This window comes from Hyperoodon ampullatus (assembly GCF_949752795.1).
Source record: "Hyperoodon ampullatus genome assembly, chromosome: 13".
Lineage (NCBI taxonomy): Eukaryota > Metazoa > Chordata > Mammalia > Artiodactyla > Ziphiidae > Hyperoodon > Hyperoodon ampullatus.
This window is the reverse complement of record NC_136926.1, coordinates 51,419,368-51,442,699: the sequence shown is the minus strand read 5'-3', so window position 1 is coordinate 51,442,699 and position 23,332 is coordinate 51,419,368. Positions and strand designations below refer to the sequence as shown.

Here is a 23,332-nt window from a genome sequence, read left to right as displayed (position 1 = left end):
CACAGCCAACATTGTCCTCAATGGTGAAAAACTGAAACCATTTCCACTAAGATCAGGAACAAGACAAGGCTGCCCACTCTCACCACTCTTATTCAACTTAGTTTTGGAAGTTTTAGCCACAGCAATCAGAGAAGAAAAGGAAATAAAAGGAATCCAAATTGGAAAAGAGGAAGTAAAGCTGTCACTGTTTGCAGATGACATGATACTATACATAGAGAATCCTAAAGATGCTACCAGAAAACTAGTAGAGCTAATCAATGAATTTGGTAAAGTAGCAGGATATAGAATTAATGCACAGAAATCTCTGGCATTCCTGTACACTAATGATGAAAAATCTGAAAGTGAAATCAAGAAAACACTCCATTTACCATTGCAACAAAAAGAATAAAATATCTAGGAATATACCTACCTAAGGAGACAAAAGACCTGTATGCAGAAAATTATAAGACACTGATGAAAGAAATTAAAGATGATACAAATAGATGGAGAGATATACCATGCTACTGGACTGGAAAAATCAATATTGTGAAAATGACTCTACTACCCAAAGCAATCTACAGATTCAATGCAATCCCTATCAAACTATCACTGGCATTTTTCACAGAACTAGAACAAAAAATTTCAAAATTTGTTTGGAAAAACAAAAGACGCCGAATAGCCAAAGCAATCTTGAGAACGCAAAACGGAGCTGGAGGAATCAGGCTCCCTGACTTCAGATTATATTACAAAGCTACAGTAATCAAGATAGTGTGGTACTGGCACAAAAACAGAAAGATAGATCAATGGAACAGGATAGAAAGCCCAGAGATAAACCCATGCACATATGGTCAACTTATCTTTGATAAAGGAGGCAGGAATGTACAGTGGAGAAAGGACAGCCTCTTCAATAAGTGGTGCTGGGAAAACTGGACAGGGACATGTAAAAGTATGAGATTAGATCATTCCCTAACACCATACACAAAAATAAGCTCAAAATGGATTAAAGACCTAAATGTAAGGCCAGAAACTATCAAACTCTTAGAGGAAAACATAGGCAGAACACTCTATGACATAAATCACAGCAAAATCCTTTTGGACCCACCTCCTAGAGAAATGGAACTAAAAACAAAGATAAACAAATGGGACCTAATGAAACTTCAAAGCTTTTGCACAGCAAAGGAAACCATAAACAAGACCAAAAGACAACCCTCAGAATGGGAGAAAATATTTGCAAATGAAGCAACTGACAAAGGATTAATCTCCAAAATTTATAAGCAGCTCATGCAGCTCAATAGCAAAAAAACAAACAACCCAATCCAAAAATGGGCAGAAGACTTAAATAGGCATTTCTCCCAAGAAGATATACAGACTGCCAACAAACACATGAAAGAATGCTCAACATCATTAATCATTAGAGAAATGCAAATCAAAACTACAATGAGATATCATCTCACACCAGTCAGAATGGCCATCATCAAGAAATCTAGAAACAATAAATGCTGGAGAGGGTGTGGAGAAAAGGGAACACTCTTGCACTGCTGGTGGGAATGTGAATTGGTACAGCCACTATGGAGAACAGTATGGAGGTTCCTTAAAAAACTAAAAATAGAACTACCATATGACCCAGCAATCCCACTACTAGGCATATACCCTGAGAAAACCATAATTCAAAAAGAGACATGCACCAAAATGTTCATTGCAGCTCTATTCACAATAGCCCAGAGATGGAAACAACCTAAGTGTCCATCATCGGATGAATGGATAAAGAAGTTGTGGCACATATATATAATGGAATATTACTCAGCCATAAAAAGAAACGAAACTGAGCTATTTGTAATGAGGTGGATAGACCTAGAGTCTGTCATACAGAGTGAAGTAAGTCAGAAAGAGAAAGACAAATACCGTATGCTAACACATATATATGGAATTTTTTTAAAAAGTCATGAAGAACCTAGGGGTAAAACAGGAATAAAGACACAGACCTACTTGAGAATGGACTTGAGGATATGGGGAGGGGGAAGGGTAAGCTGTGACAAAGCGAAAGAGAGGCATGGACATATATACACTACGAAACGTAAGGTAGATAGCTAGTGGGAAGCAGCCGCATAGCACAGGGAGATCAGCTCGGTGCTTTGTGACCGCCTGGAGGGGTGGGATAGGGAGGGTGGGAGGGAGGGAGACGCAATAGGGAAGGGATGTGGGAACAGATGTATATGTATGACTGATTCACTTTGTTATAAAGCAGAAACTAATAAAAAAATAGAAAAAAAAATCACTTCCTCACACCATACATAAAAATTAACTCAAATGAATGCTAGACCTGATTGTTAGAGCTAAAACTATAAAACCCTTAGAAAAAAATATAAACATGAACATTCATGACCTTGGATTAGAACAAGCTTCTAGTTATGACACAAAAAGTGTAAGCAACAAAAGAAAAAAAGATAAAGCATATTTCATCAAAATTAAAACTATTGTGCTTCAAAGTATACTACCAAGAAAGTGAAAAGACAACTTACAGAATAGGAGAAAATATTTGCAAATCATATATCTGATAAGGGACTTGTATCTAGAGTATATAAAGAACACATCATTCAATAACAAAAAGACAAATAACCTAATTAAAAAATAGGGGAAGGATCTGAATAGACATCTCTCTGAAAAAGATATACAAATGATCAATAAGCAGATGAAAAGAGGTGTCAATATCATTAACCATCAGGGAAATGCAAATCAAAACCATAATGAGATACTACTTCACACTCACTAGGATGGCTAGAATTTTTTAAAAAGACAGATTATAACAAGTGTTTTAAGGTACTTTTATACACTATTGGTGAGAATTGTAATGGTATGGCTACTTTGGAAAAGTATGGCTGTTCCTCAAAAAGGCAAACATAGAGTTACCATATGACCCAGAAATTCCACTCCTAAGTATATACCCAAGAGAAATGAAAACATATGTCCACATTAAAACTTTTACACAAATGTTTATAGCTATATTATTCATAACAGCCAAAAAGTGGAAACAATGCAAATACCCATCAATTAATGAATGGATCAATCAAATGTGATATATCTATATAATGGAAGATTGTTTGACCATAAAAGGAAATAAAGAACTTATACATGCTACAACATGGATGAACCTTGAAAATATGGTAAGAGAAAGAAACCAGTCACAAAGACCATGTATTATATGATTCCATGTATAAGAAATGTCCAGGATAGGCAAATTCATAGAGACAGAAAATGCATTAGTGGTTGCCTAGTGCTGAAGAATTGGGAGGAAATGTGGAGCGATTGCTCATGGGTTCAGGGTTTATTTTGGGGTGTTGAAATGTTCTAAAATTGATTGTGGTGATGATTACACAACTCTAAATACACCAAAAACTATTGAATTGTACACTTTAATGGGTGAATTGTGTGGTATGTTAATTATATCCCAATAAGATTGTTATAGTACAAGAAAATAATTTATCAATGAAAACATCAGGGCTTGGAGATTTTTAAAGTACAGTTTTAAACTACAAATTCAATTTTTAAAATTGTTATAGGACTGAGTTATCTTTCATGTTGTGGGTGAGTTTTGATAGTTTGTGGTTTTTGAGAATTTAACCTATTTCATGTAGTCTGTCCAATTCATTTGCATAGAAATATTATTGTTTTAATGTCTGTGAGGTCTACAGTTATATTCACTTTTTCATTCTTGATTTAGTAATTTCTGTCTTCTCTCTTTTTCTGTTTGTCAGTCTGACTAGAGGTACATCGATTGTATTGGTCTTTCAAAGAACCACCTTTTGGTTTCATTGATTTTTTCTGTTTGTCTATTTTCAATTTCATTAATAACTGATCTTTATTATTTCCACCTCCTACTCGCTTTGGGTTTATTTTGCTCCCCCTCCTCCCCACCCCCTCCCCCAGTTTCTTATGGGAGAAGCTTAGGTGGTTGCTTTAAGACATTTCTTATTTTGTAATATAAGCATTTAATGCAATAAATTCCCCTCCCACTTTAGCTACATCCCACAATTTTGATATGTTATATATTAATTTTCTTTCTTTTTAATGTATTTTCTAATTTCCTTTGAGATTCCTTTTTTAAAGTGTGCTGTTTCTTTGCTAGTGTTTGGAAAATTTTCAATTATCTTTCTGTTACTGATTTCTAGTTTAATTTTATTAGAGTCAGAAAGCATATTTTGTATGATTTCAATCCTTTTAAGTTTGTTAAGGTTTGATTTATGACTCACAATATAGTCTATCTTGGTAAATGCTCCATGTGCACTTGAAAAGAATGTGTGGAGTGTTCCATAAATATCAGTTAATTCAAGCTAGTTAATGGTGTTGTTCAGTTCTATCCTTGCTAATTTTCTGTCACTTTTTCTATATATTACATAGAGAGGACTGCTGCAGCTTCCAAGTATAATTGTGGATATGTCTACTACTTTTCTGCTATGACAATTTTTGCTTCATATATTTTGAAGCTCCTATTCTCAGGTGTTTATACATTTAGAAGTGTTATCGGTGGATTGATTCTTCTAATAATGTGTAATGTCTCTTTCTAACTCTGCTAATTTCTTTGCTCTGAAGTTTACTTTGATATTTAGTCACCCTTGCTTTGGTTTGTTAGGGTTTCCATGGTATAGGTTTTTTCATACTTTTTCTTTTTAACCTACCTATATCATAATATGGGAAGAGAGTTTCTTGTAGACAGCAGGTGCTTGGGTCATTTTTTAAAAATCCATTTTGCCAATCTCTATCTTGAATTGGTGTGTTTACGTTATTTACATTTAATGTAATTATTGATATGTCTGGATCTAGACCATTTTATTATTTGTTTTTGGTTTGTTCCCTCTATTTTTCATTATTCTGTTTCCCCTTTCCTACCTTTGTTTAGGTTACTTAAAAAAACATTTTTTAGTATTCCATTTTAAGTTATCTAGTATTGCTTTGACATTATCTCTTCATATAATTTATTTCAGTTTTGGGAGAGACAATTCTCTTTGAGCTTCTTGCTCTCCTGTATCTCCTACTGTGTGTGCCAAGACTGTAAAGTCCTGACCCTTGTTTTGCCTGGGCCATTTCTCAGAACTGCGTGGGTGCCCAAAGCACAGAGGATGCAGGTCGGAAGGCAGTGGCCTGTACAGAGGAAGAAAGAAGCCCCTGGGCTGCACCGGACGCTGGGAGCGATAAGTGGCATGCTCAGGTGTAGACCCTGGAGGAATGGAGAAAAGAAGCTGACATTGTTTCCTTTCTGCTGCTCCCACTGTCCCCCAGGGGCTAGCCTCCACCGCCCCCTGTGCTCCATGAACTGCCAGCCAGGGGTTAACATGTTGTTCTGGTGTTAGGGTCTCACATCACTGTAGTCCCTGACTCTTGTGCATGTTAGACTCCTTGGTTCATGTTTTCATGGAGCAAAAAGGCTCCCGAATTCAAACGATGGGGTTTTGGTGAAGTTTGCAGAAGGGAAGGGAATCCTAAGAGGCCTTTGGGCGGGGTCCTGTGGGCCATTCACTGTACTGTTGTGGCTTCCACCACTGAAGGGATGGTAAGTACCGAGGGTTCTAGTCTGTCTTCCTGTCAGGTGAGTGACAGAGGGGATTCTCCCATCCGGGATCGCTGCGTGTACAGAAGTGCTGGAGGTACGTGTAGGCTGCAACCTCCCCTCTATCGTTTCCTCCCTAAACCATCCCTGGTGGTCCGGCAGAAACAATACAGAATTCCTGCAAGAGGAGAAATCAGTTTTAAAGATTTAATGGCCGTCAGACTATGCCGGGGCATTTCCTGGTATAACAGCGCCACCTGCCGGACAAGCCACCGGTGGCCTTTTGGTTTTGTTTTGAGCAAGTTATTACCAAGCTCTTGTGGAAACTGCATGTCTGACCTGTGCATGGCTTATGGCTCTTTGGCCTGAATGCCCATTTTGAGGCGTATCAAATCAATGACTAACAAGGTGGAAAGAGCCCAAAAGATCTCTCTGTTCAAAAGGAAATGGCATATATATTCAAGAACCAGTTTGCCTGGCCCACCTGGCATCTCACCTTCACATAAAAAGGGGCATTGACACTTTTAGGGGAAACAGTATCCCCTGCCATGTCCCCTAAAGCAAAGCCACTGACCCAAAGGGGTCCTGGCTTCACAAAGAAACCCCTAAACTCTTGGGCCTGGTGCACTGGTGGTTTAGCTCAGTTGATGGTGTCAGCACTGTTGCAGCTGCTCAGCACCATATCCATCAGGCAGAAAGTGACCGCGATTGTTCTCTCAAGGGCCAGAGCTCACCACAGTCCTAATCGTACTGGCCAGTCCTCCCCTGAGCCTGAGTTGCTGATGGGCCACCACCTGGCCTGCTACTGGGGAGATTCTGGACTGGCAGATTACAGACACCCCTCTGTGAGGCAGTAAATCGGGGAAACATATTGCCACTGCTGATGGGACAGTGGTGCCACTGATGCAGATGTATTCAGTAAGGATTCTCTGATGAGACCCACTGGAAGCAAACTGCTGATCAAGCCTTCACTGCCCAGATCACAGCCATCACTACCCGCGTCCACTTACAGATATCCGGCAGCCTGGAGCCAAGGCTCAGAGATATGGCGGATTCCCTTCCAGACAACCACAATAAAGTGAATATTGCAATAAAGCAAGTCACATGAATCTTTTTGTTTCCCAGTGCATATAAAAGTTATGTTGACTCTATACTGTCACATATTAGGTGTGCAATAGCATTATGTTCAAAAAACAATGCACATACCTTAATTAAAACATACTTTATTGGTAAAAAAAAATGTTAACCATCATCTGATAACACAGAGTCATCACAAACCTTCAATTTATAAAAGAAAAAACCCTTCAATATCTTTGAAGGGCAATAAAACAAGGTATGCTGTACTGGAGAACAAAAGTAGTGAACTCACTGCTAGTGCTTGGGTGCTTCAAATTCTGCTCTCCTTCCCCAACCCCCTGCTGCTATGTACTTCTCAGAGTCTTCAGATAGCTGCTCCATGCCTGCTGTCCGGGGGTACAGTTGTATTGAGTGGGACAGACAGGGTGGCGTGTGCTTACTCCATCTCACCCAGCACTGGAACCCAGGGAAAGCTTTGAACAGGTGGAGATAGGGGAGCCCCAGCACCAGGGCAAAGGCATAGAGCTGGGAACACAGCACAGGCTGGGTCCTGAGCCCTGAAGGAGAGCAGAGGGAGAGAAATCTGGCAGAAGGGCTTGGCCTGGGTGCTGTGGGCCCAGGTGGGCAGCCATCACGGGGGAGCCACTGAGGGGAGCCAACCCGAGAGAGCCAAGACAGGAGCTGTGCTTCAGGCCCCGAATGTGCTGTTGCCTTCACCTGGAGCGCTCCTTCTTCTGCTCTTCACCCAGCCAACTCTTTCTCATCCTCAGGTGTCAGCTGAAGTCTCATTTCCTCAGGGGAGCCTACCTGACCATAGATCCCACAGAATTCTGGACTTTTCCCTCCTGGTCCTTATCATGGTGGCAATTGTTAATTAAGCATTTGCAATTGTTTAATTCACACCAGTTTCCCCTACTGGACTGTGGGAACATGAGGGCAACATCCACATAGATCTCGTTAATTGCTTAGGTTGATCAGTCAGTCAGCAAACCTGTAGGGAGAACCTGCTCTGTGCCCACCATTGTCCTGGGCACCAGTGTTCCCAAGGATGAGGTGTCGACCTTGCCCACTGTTGTCTGCCTGTTGCCGGCACAAACGCTGAGCCCAGTGTTAACTGACTGCCTGCCCAAAGGTGGTTGTGTGTGTGTGTGTGTGTGTGTGTGTGTGTGTGTGTGTTTAAAGGGAGAAGGGGCAGGTGGCAGAGAGGCCGGGCCAGGATCTGCTATAATAGCCTAAAGGAGGCCCCGACCAGGCTGTAGCCGGGGCCTGAGGGGCAGGGCTGGACTCTAGAGTGGAGGCAGACACTGCCTGGACCGTTTTGAGACCTTGGGGATGAGGGAGTCCCAACATGCGACCTTCTGATGATGTTTGTTAACCTCCTGCAGGCTGCCTGGTGCTCTTCCGCCAGCCCCTGGGGAACTGTCGGGGCTGAGCACCTCCTGGGCCAGGCCCAGAGTACCGCGCTCCCCATGAGGCTACAGCCAGGGGAGCCTTGAGACTCGTTCTGTTCTTCGGCTACCTAGCGACTGGGGGAGTGAAGGGGCCAGGACAGGGACCCCAGGCCTGTCCACTTTGAAGCTCCCCGACCTCTAGGGGGCCCCTGTGCTCCTCAGGGGACCACCCTGGGGAAGGGACATCTAGTTGGGAGGCCGCCTCAGTCAGTTCCTTCATCATCCTCTGCCTTCCACACCCCGGTCATCCTCACACTGTCGCCTTGGAACGAAGGAATCCACCCATCTGCGCCCCAGGCAGTCTCCTCCCGCCGCCCCCGTGCACAGCGGGTGCCTGCAAGTGTCTCGGGGAGTAGAGCCTGTGGGGAGGACCCCCACCGGGGACCCTGTACCTACCGGCCCCAGCTCCAGCTCCAAGGGCCCTGGACGTGGTCCCTGATCCCCAGAGACACCGCGGGCAGGTGGGGAGAAGGCCTCTCCTTCTCTCTCAGAATCAGGGACTTTTTCACAGCTCAGTATGGTCCCGGTTGAGCCTCTCAAGCTCCCTGGAGCCTCAGGGTCCTTATTGAAAGCAGGAGTTTGGCATAGACAAGCCCTCCCTATTGCATCCATCGGTATTTCCCCCAGAGGGCGCTCTGCTCATAGAATCCGGCACCTTCATCTAACATCTCTGGCCGCAGTCACCTCTGGTGAGAAAGGCTCGGCGAAGCGCGAGAGACTCGCCTAAGTTTGTTTAACCCGTAGTTCCCCAGACCTCCGTAACCGGGATGTCCATTTTCCACAGAACACCTTTTACGATGCCATGGAATCCAGACTGGGAAGCTCCTCGAAGACCTTTTATCCATTTTAGGCTTGTAGGGTTGGGTCCTTCCCTCCCATCCCCCTCGGGGCCGGGCTCTGACTCCTCCCGACCTAAGCTCATGCTCCCATGGGGCCTGTGCAAGGGCTGCGCTGAGCCTGATCCGCCGTGGCCTCCGCACGAGCCTAGATCAGCTGCTCATTGTTAAGCTAAGGTTGTATCTCCTCCCTCAGGATAAAAGGCGTGGGGAGTCCGAGTTCCGTAAGGGCAGTGATTGTTTAAACGCGTTTCTCCAGGAACTACTGTGTGCCAGGCACTGACTGGGTGGTCACTTTGGGGCACATTTTCTGCGCTAAGAAGTTCTCACTGCTTTGGGAAGTGCATTATTGATCCAGGAAGGACATCGCCCCCTTCTGGCTCACCCTTTCTGTAGATCAACCGCACCTGGGCCTCATTCTCCAGCACCTCCCACCTCAGGCAGCGCAGGGCGGGGGTCTGGGCCAGGCGGAGAAAGGACAAACACAGTGACACACGCGGGACGGGGTGGGAGTGGGGCTTGGAGCTTGGGAGCAGAGGTGACGGTTCACTGCAGTCCTGGGGTCTGCCCCCAGCCCCCCATGCCCCTCCAGTCTCTCTCACTGACGTCCTGATAAATTGACATCTTTCACAAAAGCCAATTCCTCCAGAAGCTCTGACTCCTCGCTTCTCACTGCTAAAAATAGGTGGAGAGCTGTAAAAACCCCACACCTAGAGACAATTCTAGTCATTTTGGTAGACATTTGCTCTAAAGATCTGCAATGTCTGTCGTTATTAAAACCGGGTGTTTCTTGGCAAACTCATTTCTTTTAAAAGCAGATTATTTCACAGGCTTCAATAAGATGAATTTATTTCCAGTGGGTTTGGAGACATTCAGAGGTGTTACTACAAAGCCATGACGATCCTCACCATGGGAATCCAAGGTTCTTGTTACGGTGACAAGCAACATGCAACTCGGGGGGGTCTGCTGGAGTCTCTCTGCAGCTCATCAGGAGGTGTGATGGGCCCGGTGTTTCCAGGGTTAACTGAGAGCCTTGGGCCTCGCTGAGGGTGTGGCCCCAGTGGGCCAGGCTATGGAGTTACCAAATTCTTCTGGGTCCTTTCATCTGGAGGTTCTCACATGTAGTGGGAAATGTGTGCTTTCATAGAAACTATGAATTGTTTAGATCTCATCCTTTGGGATTATCTGATTCTGGCCTTTTATTGCCGAAGTGCTATTTTATAACTCTAAATTGTAGATGACTGATAACAATGCAAAATGATTCTTGTCTAAAGGCATGCAAATAGCTTTTCTCTGCCGGACCCCACCCCCGGAAATATTATACTATCTCTCGGGGCTGCCCACCCCACCCCCAGCATTACACCCCCAGCAGCAGCGCTCCTTGAATCCCGGGCCGGTGGAGAGAGGGTCGCCGTGTTCTCCCCGCTCCCTGCGCCCACCTCCGCGGGGGCTCTCCGGCTAGGGGTCCCCCACGGAAGGTCGCCGGTGTTTGGTGGGGGCCGGGTGCGCGGGTCGGCGGGCGAGGAGGACTGGCCCCAGTGCGCCCTGGGTGGGTCGCGCTGTGAGCCTGGGGGTTTGCCAGGCGCCACACGGTGACCAAAGCACAGCGAGGCGAGCGCACGGGGTCAGCGTGGGGTGTCTGCAGCCCGGCCAGCGCCAGGCGACGCACCCCTTCCCTGCGACTCTGAGTTGGGCGACGAGGCATCGATAAGAACTGGGGTCTGGTTGATAGGTGGCGTGAGCCAGACTCTTTAAGAAGGAGTCTGGGAGGCAGGGCCTGCAGCCCCTGGGGCACCCAGGTGTTTTCATCCCAGGACCGCCCGTCTCCCGGTAGATCTCTCGAGATCCTACGAGATCGGGCTTCCTCGGGGAAGAGAGCTGAAAGAAGCAGAGTGTTGGGCCCTGTGCCGCCATTCTCGGAGCCTCCCCTGCCGCTCGGTGGCTTCCAGCCCATCCTCTGCCCGCTCCTCCATCAGGCCCCGCACTTAACCGCCACGCAACCTAAGGCGCACAGCGCACCTTTGGGGCTCCTGTTTGCCTTCCTGGGAAGCCCCACACGCCATCCCTCCCTCCCCAGGCCCTATCCTTGGCCCTCAGGTGTCCCTCATGGTGTTCAAACAGGAGAACTTTTCCTGATGGAGGGGCTTGTGTGAAGGGGCCAGCTCTCCCATCGCAGGGCGCTGGCAGTTGGGCCGGTTTCAAAGAGAAAGCAATGCATTAGGGCTGTTCTGCAGAGAAGAGGCTCCAGGAGTAGGCGAGGAGTCTCCTGGGACGAATTCGGGACACCTCACAGCTGCTGACAGGAACAACCGGCCCCAAGGATGTAGGTGAGTGCCTGGGATTTTTTTTTTTTTTTTTCCTGCATATGTCTGTGAGTGAGGGAGTGTGTGTGTGCGTTTGCACGTGTTTCTTTTTTTCCCCCAAAATCCTACTGCGAGAAGTGCACTAGAGTGACTAAGCTCTAGTTCTTTCTGGATAAGAGTGTTCAGGATGGGTAGCCCAAGGTTCATTAGGACCAGCTGTAACCTGTGTACTGGTTAGTATGCCTTGGGTTCTGAGAGTAAGGGCCATTTTTTCCCTTGGGACTGGTTCGTGCTGTGAAGAGTGAGATTGGCTGCAGCTGTGCAGTGGAAGATGGCCAAGGCTGACAACACCAGGTATTATCAGGCAGGCTCCCATTCAGTTGCTCTGAGATTCCTTATTTTCTGATTTGAGAATATAACAGTGTGTCAGGTTGCTGCAGACTTTCACCTTTCCAGACATAGGCTGTGTGCCACTGGAGCCTGTGCTGGTATCCTGGGCTTTGGTCCCTGGGGCTCTGGGACTCCTGGAAAGTGATAGGCTCCCGGTATTCATATGTGAAGTTCTGTCCCCTGACCAAGTCTCAGATATTCCTGCCCTTGTACCTCCTTTGGGACAAAGCCTGGTCCCTCCTTTCTGGGCCCCTGGGAAGAGCCACCATTGCAGTGTGACTCTGATAGGTGGCATGAGCCAGACTCTGTACTGAAGAGCCTGGGTAGAGGCACCCAAATGCCTTGTCAACCAATTGTGTGTTGGCACTGTCCTGTACTTAGCTTCTTGCTTTGAGATACCAGATCAAGAGGTCATCTTGTTAATATGATTGTGGCAAAATTGCTTTGACATGGTTTCCTGAGATTGAGCAGATGTGAGTGAAGGTGGGAGTGTGAGGGTGAGAGGGTGGTGGATCCTGATTTGAGGTGACACAGCAGCCCAAATGGACAAGTAGGCATCTAACACTGAGATTAATTATTCGAGTGGGATGAGGTTTATAGGCAAATAGCAATTATAGTAATAATGATTAGTATAAATATTTATTTATACATATATAACCTTAATAAACATAGACTACCATAAATTATACATCTATGTAAAAAGTAAACAAATATGTGAGCAATTGGAAAAAGGCTTCCCTGGTGGGACAGTGGTTAAGAATCTGCCTGCCAGTGCAGGAGACACAGGTTTGAGCCCTGGTCCAGAAAGATCGCACATGCCGCAGAGCAACTAAGCCCCTGCGCCACAACTACTGAGCCTGCACTCTAAACCCCGTGAGCTGCAACTACTGAAGCCCACGTGCCTAGAGCCCATGCTCTGCAATAAGAGAAGCCACCACAATGAGAAGCCCGCACACCGCTATGAAGAGTAGCCCCCGCTCACTGCAACTAGAGAAAGCCCATGAGCAGCAATGAAGACCCAACACAGCCAAAAAATAAATAAATAAATTTATAAAAAGATAATAGGAAAATCACCTAATCTAAACAATAAAGAAAAATAGGTTAAAAAATTAATAACAGCCCCTCACAGACCTGTAGGATTATAAACAGATCAAATATTTGTGTCACTGGAGTCTCAGGAGATGAGAAAAAGTATGGGGCTGAAAAGGTATTCAAAAAAATTATAGCTGAAAATATCCCAAATATGACAAAAGATATACGTCTACAGATATAAGAAACTGAACAAATCCCCAACAGGATAAGCCCAAAGAAAGCCAAATCAAAACATATCATGATAAAAATTCTGCAAACTAAAGACAAAGAAAAAATTCTTTATCAATGAGAGAGAAGTGACACTTTATCCATAAAGGAAAAATAATTCAAATGACAGTGGATGTCTCATCAGAAATCATAGAGTCCAGAGGAAGTAGCATAACATTTTTCAAGTGCTAAAAGTAAAGAATCATCAACTCACAATTCTATATCCAGTGAAAATATCCTTTAGGAAGGAAGGGTAAATTAAGACATTCTCAGATGAAGAAAAACTAAGAGAATCTGTTTCCAGTAGAACTACTCTAAAAGGATAGCTAAAGGAAGTTGTTGTTTTTTTAACTTTTTATTTTATATTGGAGTATAAGTTGATTAACAAGTTGTGTTAGTTTCAGGTGTACAGGAAAGTGATTCGGTTATCCACATACATGTATCATTCTTTTTCAAATTCTTTTCCCATTTAGGTTGTTACATAATATTGAGCAGAGTTCCCTGTGCTATACAGTAGGTCCTTGTTGATTATCCATTTTAAATATAGTGGTGTGTACATGTCAATCCCAAACTCCCTAGCTATCCCTCCCCCCAACCCTTCCCCTCTGGTAACCATAAGTTTGTTCTCTAAGTCTGTGAGTCTGTTTCTGTTTTGTAAATAAGTTCATTTGTATCATTATTTTTAGATTCTGCATATAAGCGATATCATACGATATTTGTCTTTCTCTGTCTGACTTACTTCACTCAGTATGGTAATCTCCATGTTGCTGCAAATGGCATTGTTTCATTCTTTTTTTTTTTTTTTTGTGGTACACGGGCCTCCCACTGTCGTGGCCTCTCCTGTTGCGGAGCACAGGCTCCGGACGCGCAGGCTCAGCGGCCATGGCTCACGGGCCTAGCCGCTCCGCGGCATGTGGGCTCTTCCCAGACCGGGGCACGAACCCGTGTCCCCTGCATCGGCAGGCGGATGCTCAACCACTGTGCCACCAGGGAAGCCCTGTTTCATTCTTTTTAATGGCTGAGTAATATTCCAACGGATATATGTACCACATCTTTTTTATCCATTCATCTGTCGATGGACATTGAGGTTGCTTCCAATTATGTTTCTTGGCTATTGTAAACAGTGCTGCAGTGAACACTGCGGTGCATGTATCCTTTTGGACCATGTCTTTCTCTGGATATATGCCCAGGAGTGGGATTGCAGGATCATATGGTAGCTCTATTTTTAGCTTTTTAAGAAACCTCCATCCTGTTCTCCATAGTGACTGTACCAATTTACATTCCCATCAGCAGTGTAGGAGGGTTCCCTTTTCTCCACACTGTCTCCAGCATTTACTGTTTGTGGATTTTTTTGATGATGGCCATTCTGACTGATGTGAGGTGATATCTCATTGTAGTTTTGATTTTCATTTCTCTAATAATTAGCAATGTTGAACATCTTTTAATATGCCTCTTGGCCATCTGTATGTCTTCTTTGGAGAAGTATCTATTTAGGTCTTCTGCCCATTTTTTGATTGGGTTGTTTTTATGATATTAAGCTGCATGAGCTGTTTGTAAATTTTGGAGACTAATCTCTTGTCTCACATCATTTGCAAATATTTTCTCCCATTCTGAGGGTTGTCTTTTTGTTTATGGTTTCCTTTGCTGTGCAAAAGCTTTTGAGTTTAATTAGGTCCCATTTGTTTATTTTTGTTTTTATTTCCATTACTCTGGCAGACGGATTGAAAAACATATCGCTGTGATTTATGTCAGAGAGTGTTCTACCTATGTTTTCCTCTAAGAGTTTTATAGTGTCTGGCCTTACATTTAGGTCTTTAATCTATTTTGAGTTTATTTTTTTGTATGGTGTTAGAGTGTTCTAACTTCATTTTTTAACATGTAGCTGTCTAGTTTTCCCAGCACCATTTATTGAAGAGACTATCTTTCCTCCATTGTATAGTCTTGCCTGCTTTGTCGTAGATTAATTGACCATAGGTGCATGGGTTTATCTCTGGGCTTTCTATCCTGTTCCATTGATCTATATTTCTATTTTTGTGTCAGTATCATACTGTTTTGATGACTCTTCTAGGTGGTCACAAAGCACTGAGCTGATCTCCCTGTGCTATGCAGCTGCTTCCCACTAGCTATCTATTTTACATTTGGTAGTATATATAAGTCCATGCCACTCTCTCACATTGTCCCATCTTACCCTTCCCCCTCCCCATGTCCTCAAGTCCATTCTCTACATCTGCATCTTTATTCCATCTTCTTTATCCATTCATCTGTTGATGGACACTTATGTTGCTTCCATGTCCTGGCTATTGTAAATAGAGCTTCAGTGAACATTGTGGTACATGACTCTTTTTGAATTATGGTTTTCTCAGGGTATATGCCCAGTAGTGGGATTGCAGGGTCATATGGTAACTCTATTTTTAGTTTTTTAAGGAACCTCCATACTGTTCTCCATAGTGGCTGTATCAGTTTACATTCCCACAACCTGTTGGGGGTTTTTTAATCACACTTTCAATTTCAGTACTTGTTATTGGTCTGTTCATATTTCCCACATGCTGCGCACCACAACTACTGAGCTCACACACCTCAACGAGAGAGCCCGTGTGCCACAAACTACAGAGCCCATGTGCTCTGGAGCCCGCGTGCCACAGCTACAGAGCCCATGCGCCCTGGAGCCTGCATGCCACAACTAGAAAGAGAAAACCTGCACACCACAAGTAGAGAGAAACCTGCGCACCACTAGAGAGAAACCCACACGCCACAACTAGAAAGAAGCCCGTGTGCCACAACAAAGAGACTGTGCACCGCAATGAAAGTTACTGCATGCCTCAACGAAGATCCTGCATGCCGCAACTAAGACCCAATACAGTCAAAAAAATAAAGAAAAAAGATAATAACAAGCTTTGATGATGTGGAGACACTGGATCCCTCATACATTGCTGGTGGGAATGTAAAATGGTGCAACTGCTTTGTAAAACAGTTTGGCAGGTACTCAGAAAATTAAACATAGAGTTATCATATGACCCAGCAATTTCACTCCTAGGTATATACCCAAGTAAAATGTCCTGCAAAAAAATTTGTACATAAATGTTCATACCTGCATTATTCATAAATAGTCAAAAGTGGATACAACCCAAATGTCTGTTAACTGATGAATGGATAAATCAAGTGTGGTATATCCACACAATGGAATATTATTTGGCAATAGAAAGGAATGAAATATTGATACATGCTACAACATGGATGAATCTTGAAAATATAAGCTAAATGAAAGAAGCCAATCAGAAAACACTATATTCCATTTATATAAAATCTCCAGAATAGGTAAATCTACAGAGAAAAAGTAGATTAGTGGTTGCCTAGGACTTGGGGGGTGATGGCTAAAGAGTACAGGGCTTCTTTCTGAGGTGATAAAAATGTTCTAAAATTGTGATGATGGTTGCACAACTCTGTTAATATACTAAAAAACTATTGAATTGTACACTTGTAATGAGTAAATTGTATTCTGTGAATTATATCTCAATAAAGCTGTTACCAAAAAAAATAAAAGAAATCGTGGAACATCAGTAAGGAAGAAAGAAAAACAAAGAGTAAAACTATGAGTAAATACAATAGATTTTCCTTTTCCTGTTAAGTTTTCTAAATTATGTTTGGTGGTTGAAGCAAAAATTACTACATTTTTTTTTCTGTTTAGTTAAAGTTTTTATTATTATCTAAAATTACTACATTTGCTGATGTAGTTCTCAGTGTATTTAGAGAAAATAGCTAAGTGAATCATAATGTAAATGGGGAAGAGTGAAAGGAATCAAAGGGAGGTAAAGTTTTTTTGGTAAATATATCACATGAATTTCTCAGTGTTCCTATAAAAGTCTCAGACTCCAGAGACTCAGGAATCAGTGTTCAATAAATATAATGTTTGTTTTCACTTTGCTCAGAAACTAGATCTGAAGTCATCTGTTTCCCTAATAGTAGAACTAATTGCTTCCATCCATTAGCCTTGTTTTATCCACCCAAGAGCAAAAAAGTTACATTTCAGGATAGATATCTAGGTTTGAGCATTATTTTTCTAGGTAATGGCTTTTGAAATTTCAAAAGGGATGAAACCCAGGACACACAGATATTTGTACATTTTAAAAGCTGAGAATTGGGCTGTTTGGACCCTTGAGATATTTATTTCAAAGTGTTCAAGTAAGATATTTCCAAGGAGACTCTTTCAGAAGGGGGGAGAGAGGCATCTGCCTCTTTCTCCTGCATATAAATGGCCAAAATTCACTCCTCTGTGTTTCTCACTTACAATGTAGACTTTGCATGTGTCTTTGTATTTGACCTGGCTCTCACTGTATTGTTCCAAGGACATGGGAGAAGCACATGCTTGTTATTTTCTGTAAGGTAAATAATAAGAAATCTACTCCTGATCTAAAAATCCCATGTGTACATTCAGGACACAATTAAAGAGGATGAGTGCTAAAAACATAACACTTCACTTGGACTGAAAAATGTTGACCTCAGTAGACTGATGTTATATACATATAGTATAATATCTTGAGCAAACTGCTAAAAAAATACTATACAAAGAGGTGCCTTAAAAAGAAAAACTATTCAAAAAGGCACATGCACCCCAATGTTCATTGCAGCACTGTTTACAATAGCCAGGTCATGGAAGCAACCTAAATGCCCATCAACAGACAAATGGGTAAAGAAGATGTGGTACGTATATACAATGGAATATTACTCAGCCATAAAGAGGAATGAAATTGGGTCATTTGTAGAGATGTGGATGGACCTAGAGACTGTCATACAGAGTGAAGTAAGTCAGAAAGAGAAAAGCAAATATCGTATATTAACGCATATATGTGGAATCTAGAAAAATGGTACAGATGAACTGGTTTACAAGGCAGAAATATAGACACAGATGTCGAGAACAAATGTGTGGACACCAAGGGGGTAAAGTGGGGGTGGTGGTGGTGGTGGTATGAACTGGGAGATTGGGATTGACATATATACACTAATATGTATGAAATAGATAACTAGTAAGAACCTGCTGTATAAAAATTTAAATTAAATTAAAAAAAAGAAAAACTAAGAAAATAAAAACTCTAGAAGGTAAGTAAAAGTGGAAGTCTAAGACCTACAGGAAGGAGTTCTGGTTTCCAGTTCCACATGTAAGGAACTTGGAAGTCGCCATCCATTCTAACAATATGTAAAAAGCTGGGCAGACTGAAAAATCAACAACTCTTCTTGGATCCGTAGGAGAGGGGAGGACACAGGGCGAACCACTGCCCCAGGATCGAAGAGTCAGGTGAATACAGGGAGTCCCAGCTTACCAGAGGAGCAGAGACTCATGAGCAGGATTCACTGCAGGAACCAGAGTCACGGTAGGAAAATCTGAACTATAATGGCTGGAGGCTCAGTGTGGACAAATCTGAGAGTTAAAAACTCTGGGGCACCCAGGCACAGAGGGACCCTCACAATATTGTGGGATTTACCCCCAGGAGCTCAATCAGATCCCCACAGTAGATATCAGAGAAGAATTACCTCGGGGCATCTGGCATGGGGAGGGGAAAAGAAACCATTTTGAAATATGCCAAGAAATCTGTTCTTAACAAGACCTACCCTCGGGGGAAACTAGCAATTTATTTTATGGATTATCAACAAGCTGATTCTAAAGTTTATATGGAGAGACAAAAGACTAAGAATAACCAACACAAAATTGAAAAAGAACAATATTGGGCAACTGATTCTACCTGACTTCAAGCCTTATTATATTAGCTATAAAAATTAAGACAGTATCGTATTGGTGAAAAGACAGACAGATAAATCAATAGAACAGAATCAAAAGCCCAGAAATAGTGCCCCATAAATATGGTCAACTACTCTGACAAAGAAGCAAAGGCAATACAGTGGAACAAAGATAGTCTCTTCAACAGTTGATGTTGGAACAACTGGACATTTACATACAAAAAAAAAAAAAAAAAACCTAGACAGAGACCTTACACCCTTCACAAAAGTAACTTAAAATGGATCATAGATCTAACTGTAAAATGCAAAACTATAAAACTCCTGGAAAATAACACAGGAGAAAACCTATGACTTTGGGTATTGTAGTGCCTTTTTTAGATAGAACAACAAAGACATGATCCATGAAAGAAATAATTGATAAGTTGGACTTCATTAAAGTTAAAAACTTCTGCTCTGTGAAAGACAATCAAGAAAATGGGAAGACAAGACACAGATTGGGAGAAAATATTTGCAAAAGACACATCTAATAAAGGACTGTTATCCAAAATTTACAAAGAACTCTTAAACTACACAATGATAACACAAAAAGGGAAATCTGTAGATCAATATCCCTCATGAATATAGATACAAAAACTCTTAACAAGACATTAGCAAGCAGAATTCACCAGTCTGTAAAAGAATTATACACTATGACTAAATGGAGCTTATTCCAGGGATGGAATGCTAATTAAATATTTGAAAATAGTGTAATACACCATTGTGTTTGTTTCTTATTGCTGGTGTAACAACACAAACTAGTGGTGTAAAAGCACAAATCTGTTATCTTACAATTCTAGAGGCCAGAAGTCCAAAATGGGTTTTACTGGCTTAAAATCAAGGTGTCAGTAGGGCTATGTTCCTTTCTGTAGATTTTAAGTGATAATCTGTTTTTTCACCTTTTCGAGCTTCTAGGGGCTGGTTGCATCCTTGGCTCATGGCCCATGAGCCATCTTCATCTTCCATCTTCCATCTTCCATCTTCCAAGCCAGCAATGTCCAGTTGAGTCTTTCTTATATCACATCACTCTAACACTGATTCACCCTCTTTTACACTTAAGGAGACTTGTGATTGCATTGGGACCACCCAGATAATCTAGGATAATTTCCCCACCTCAGGGTCAGCTGATTAGCAACCTTATATCCATTTGCAAACTTAATTCTCCTTTGCAAAGTAAACTAACATATTCACAGGCTCCGGGGATTAGGACATGGCCATCTTTGGGAGCCATTATTCTGCCTATAATTAGCCCTCCCATTGCCTGCTTTTTGGCCCCATCTTGGGCTCTTTCCCTTCACCTAACTGCCCTGCTAATCAGCTTGCTGACCTTGTTCCTGTCCCACGGCCTTTGCCCTCACTGCTCCCCAACCTGGAACACTGTCCACTTGCCCCATGGCTTGCTCTTTTGTACCTTTCAGACTATGGTCAAATATCCCTTCTTTAGTTAGGCTGACCACCTGCTATGGAATGGCTCCTTCTGCCCTGTCACTCTGTCAACTGTTTTAGTTTTCTTCAAGGCACATTCTTTATTTTGTTTCACTTGTTTGTTTATCTGTCTCCAACCCTGCCTCCTGTCAGCTCCGTGAAGGCAGGGAGTTTGCATTCTGTTTCCCTGAATGGTGTGGGACATAGAGGAGGCTCTCAGTGTATATTTGGTGAATTAAGAAACAAATAAATGACAATCATCTGCAAATAACGTGAACACATTGTTCTTGATGACGTTTTTTTACCTCCTTTCTGTTTCAGATCTTAATGTATTGTCAGAACTTCCTGAACACTGTTAAGTGGTAGTGGTGACAGCAGGCATCCTTCTTTTGTTTGATTTAAATAACAAAGTCTCTAGGGTTTTATCGTTAAATAGAAATTTGGCTTTTGGTTTGAAAAAATATAAGTTAAAGTACAAGAGTACTTAAAAAAAAACAAACATATTAAACACAGCTTTTGCAACAAGTGTTTACTAGTAAGGTTTTATCAAACATCTACTGGCCCAGTACATTCATAGATTTTCTCTTAAACCTTAGTTAAATTTTGAGACAATCCCAACTTAGTTGAAGTGAATACTTCTTTTAATCTAATTTTGAATTCTTTCTTTTTATGTTGTGTCTAGGAGTTTTGAGTCTGCAATCATGAGGGAGATTGGCTGAGACTTTTCCTTTCTTAAAAATTTATTTTATTCAAGTATAGTTGATTTACAATGTTGTGTGAGTTTATGGTGTACAACACAGTGATTCAGTTATATATATATGTGTGTGTGTATACACACACACACACACACACACACACACACACACATATACATTCCTTTTCATATTCTTTTCCACTACAGTTTATCACAGGATATTAAATATAGTAGTTCCGGGCTTCCCTGGTGGCGCAGTGGTTGAGAGTCCGCTTGCCAATGCAGGGGACGCGGGTTCGTGCCCCGGGCCGGGAGGATCCCATATGCCACGGAGCGGCTGGGCCTGTGAGCCGTGGCCGCTGGGCCTGCACGTCCGGAGCCTGTGCTCCGCAACGGGAGAGGCCACAGCAGTGAGAGGCCCGCGTACCGCAAAAAAAAAAAAAAAAAAAAAAAATATATATATATATATAGTAGTTCCCTGCACTATACAGTAAGACCTTGTTGTTTGTCCATTCTATATATAATAGTTTGCCTCTGCTAATCCCAAACTCCCTATCCATCCCTCCCGTACCTGCCTCCCCCTTGGCAACCACAAATCTGTTCTCTGTGTCTGTGAGTCTGGCTGAGACTTTTCTCTCTTTGGTCCACTGTTTCAAGTCAAGCTCTTTATCTCTAAACCTGCCTGTGGCCTGTGGATCAGGGAAGGCCACACACTCAGGGTGCAGGATGGAATCAGGTGGGCTGGACTGAGTAACAGTGGAAGTGCTGAAGAGTAAATACTACCTTGTTTCTTTTCACTTTTTGCAGTTTTAAATGTTTCTTTGCTGAAGTCAAACCAAGTCATGCATTGGTTAAGGAGGACTGGATTTCCATCCTTCTGGATTGGATCCCCTTCCAGTGGCCCAGTGCACAGTGTCCTTGGTCTGGTCTGGCACACAGCTCAGTGCAGCTGCCCTCACCACAGGCACCAGCCTTAGCAGAAGCAAATGATGAGAGCAGCGGAAGGGAAAAACCATCTGTTAATGCCATCTGTGTTAAGGTGTTCTAACTCCCCAACGAGGCAGGCAGTTTAGACATGACAAAACAGAGGCCCAGAGAGATGAAGGGCCTTGCTAAAGGTCCCTCAGCTGACAAATGGCCCACTTTGGATTTGAACCTATGATTTTCTGACTTCCAAGCCTGTGAACTTTCCACAGGGCCACTGTCTCCTTTCACAACTGACTGTTTCACTTTGGCCACTGAAATGGCACAACTGTGTAGAGACCGTGTCCCTCTCCTTCTCCCCTCTCTTGACAGGATGTGCAGTACAATATTGCCTGATGTCTTGAAATCTGGCAAAGGCCCAAAGCTGAGGACAGAAAGTGAAGATTCTTCCTGGCCTATGAGGCAGGAGCTGAGGCCCTCAGGGTGGCCCCTCTGCACAGGCTTATAGGGAAGTTCCTATGTGCAACCCAGCCCTTCTGCCCTCGGACCTGTAGCAGCTCAACCCCAGAGTCCAAAGGTGGGAAGGGGGGACTTTTGAGGGATGTCAGCCTCTCCCTTTCCCAAGTGTGTCCCCCTGGGGTAGAATGGGGTGCTTGCCTGAGGGGAGCTGGGCACTGGCCCTGCACACCCTGCTCATCTGCTTAGGTGGTGGACTTACTGGGGTTCCCTCCACCACGTGAATAACAGAGAGAGAGTGTATGGTGAGAGCTGCCCGCGGAGGGGTCCCTAGTTCCTAAGAGTGAAGAGGCAAGATGGCAAAGGAACCCACCACCTGGGAGCTGGCTTCAGAGGGCAGTTCCCACCCTACACTATTGCTATTAGGTATATTTATCATTACTATTGCTCTTTTTTCCCTTTTGTAGATCTGGATGCCTACCTGCTACCATTTCCTTTCAGTATGAAGAACTTCTTTTAGCATTTCTTATAGTGCAGGACTGTTGGCCACAGGGGCTCTCAGGTTCCATTTATATGAAAATGTCTTTATTTCACCTTCAATTTTTTGCTTACTTGTTTATTTTTTAAAGTATACAATTCAATGGTTTTAGTAAATTTACAACGTTGTGCACCATATCCACTATCTAATTCCAGAACATTTTTATAATCTCAAAAATAAACACATACCCATTTCCAGTCGTTCCCCATTCCCTCTTCCCCAAGGTCCTGCCAACCACTAACCTATTTTCTGTCTCTGTGGGTGCCTAATCTGAACACTTCACATAAATGGAATCATAAAATGTGTTCTATCTGGCTTCTTTCATGCAGCATATTTTCAAAGTGCATCCATGTTGTAACATGCATTAATAAGTACTTAATTCCTTCTATTAAAAAAACATTTTTAAGAGCAGTTTTTAGGTTCACAACAAAATTGAAAGGGAGGTACAGAGATTTCCCATATACCCCCTTTCTCCTACATATGTATAGCCTCCAACTTCACTCACCATAGTGGTACATTTGTTACCAAGGGTGACCCTACATTGACAAACCATAATCACTCAAAGTCCATAGTTTACCTTAGGGTTCACTCTTGGTGGTGTAAATTCTATGGGTTTGGACAAATGTATAAAGACATGTATCCATCATTATAA

General features: G+C 42.9%; 1 long non-coding RNA gene across 1 annotated transcript in view; it reads left to right on the top strand.

The window, feature by feature from the left end:
* Positions 1–11,187: 11,187 nt before the first annotated feature.
* Positions 11,188–23,332, top strand: part of LOC307062214 — a 40,115-nt gene continuing 27,970 nt past the window's right edge. The window contains exons 1-2 of the long non-coding RNA XR_013811210.1: positions 11,188–11,212; positions 18,119–18,243. This is a non-coding gene — a long non-coding RNA (uncharacterized lncRNA). The remainder of the gene's footprint in view (positions 11,213–18,118; positions 18,244–23,332) is intronic.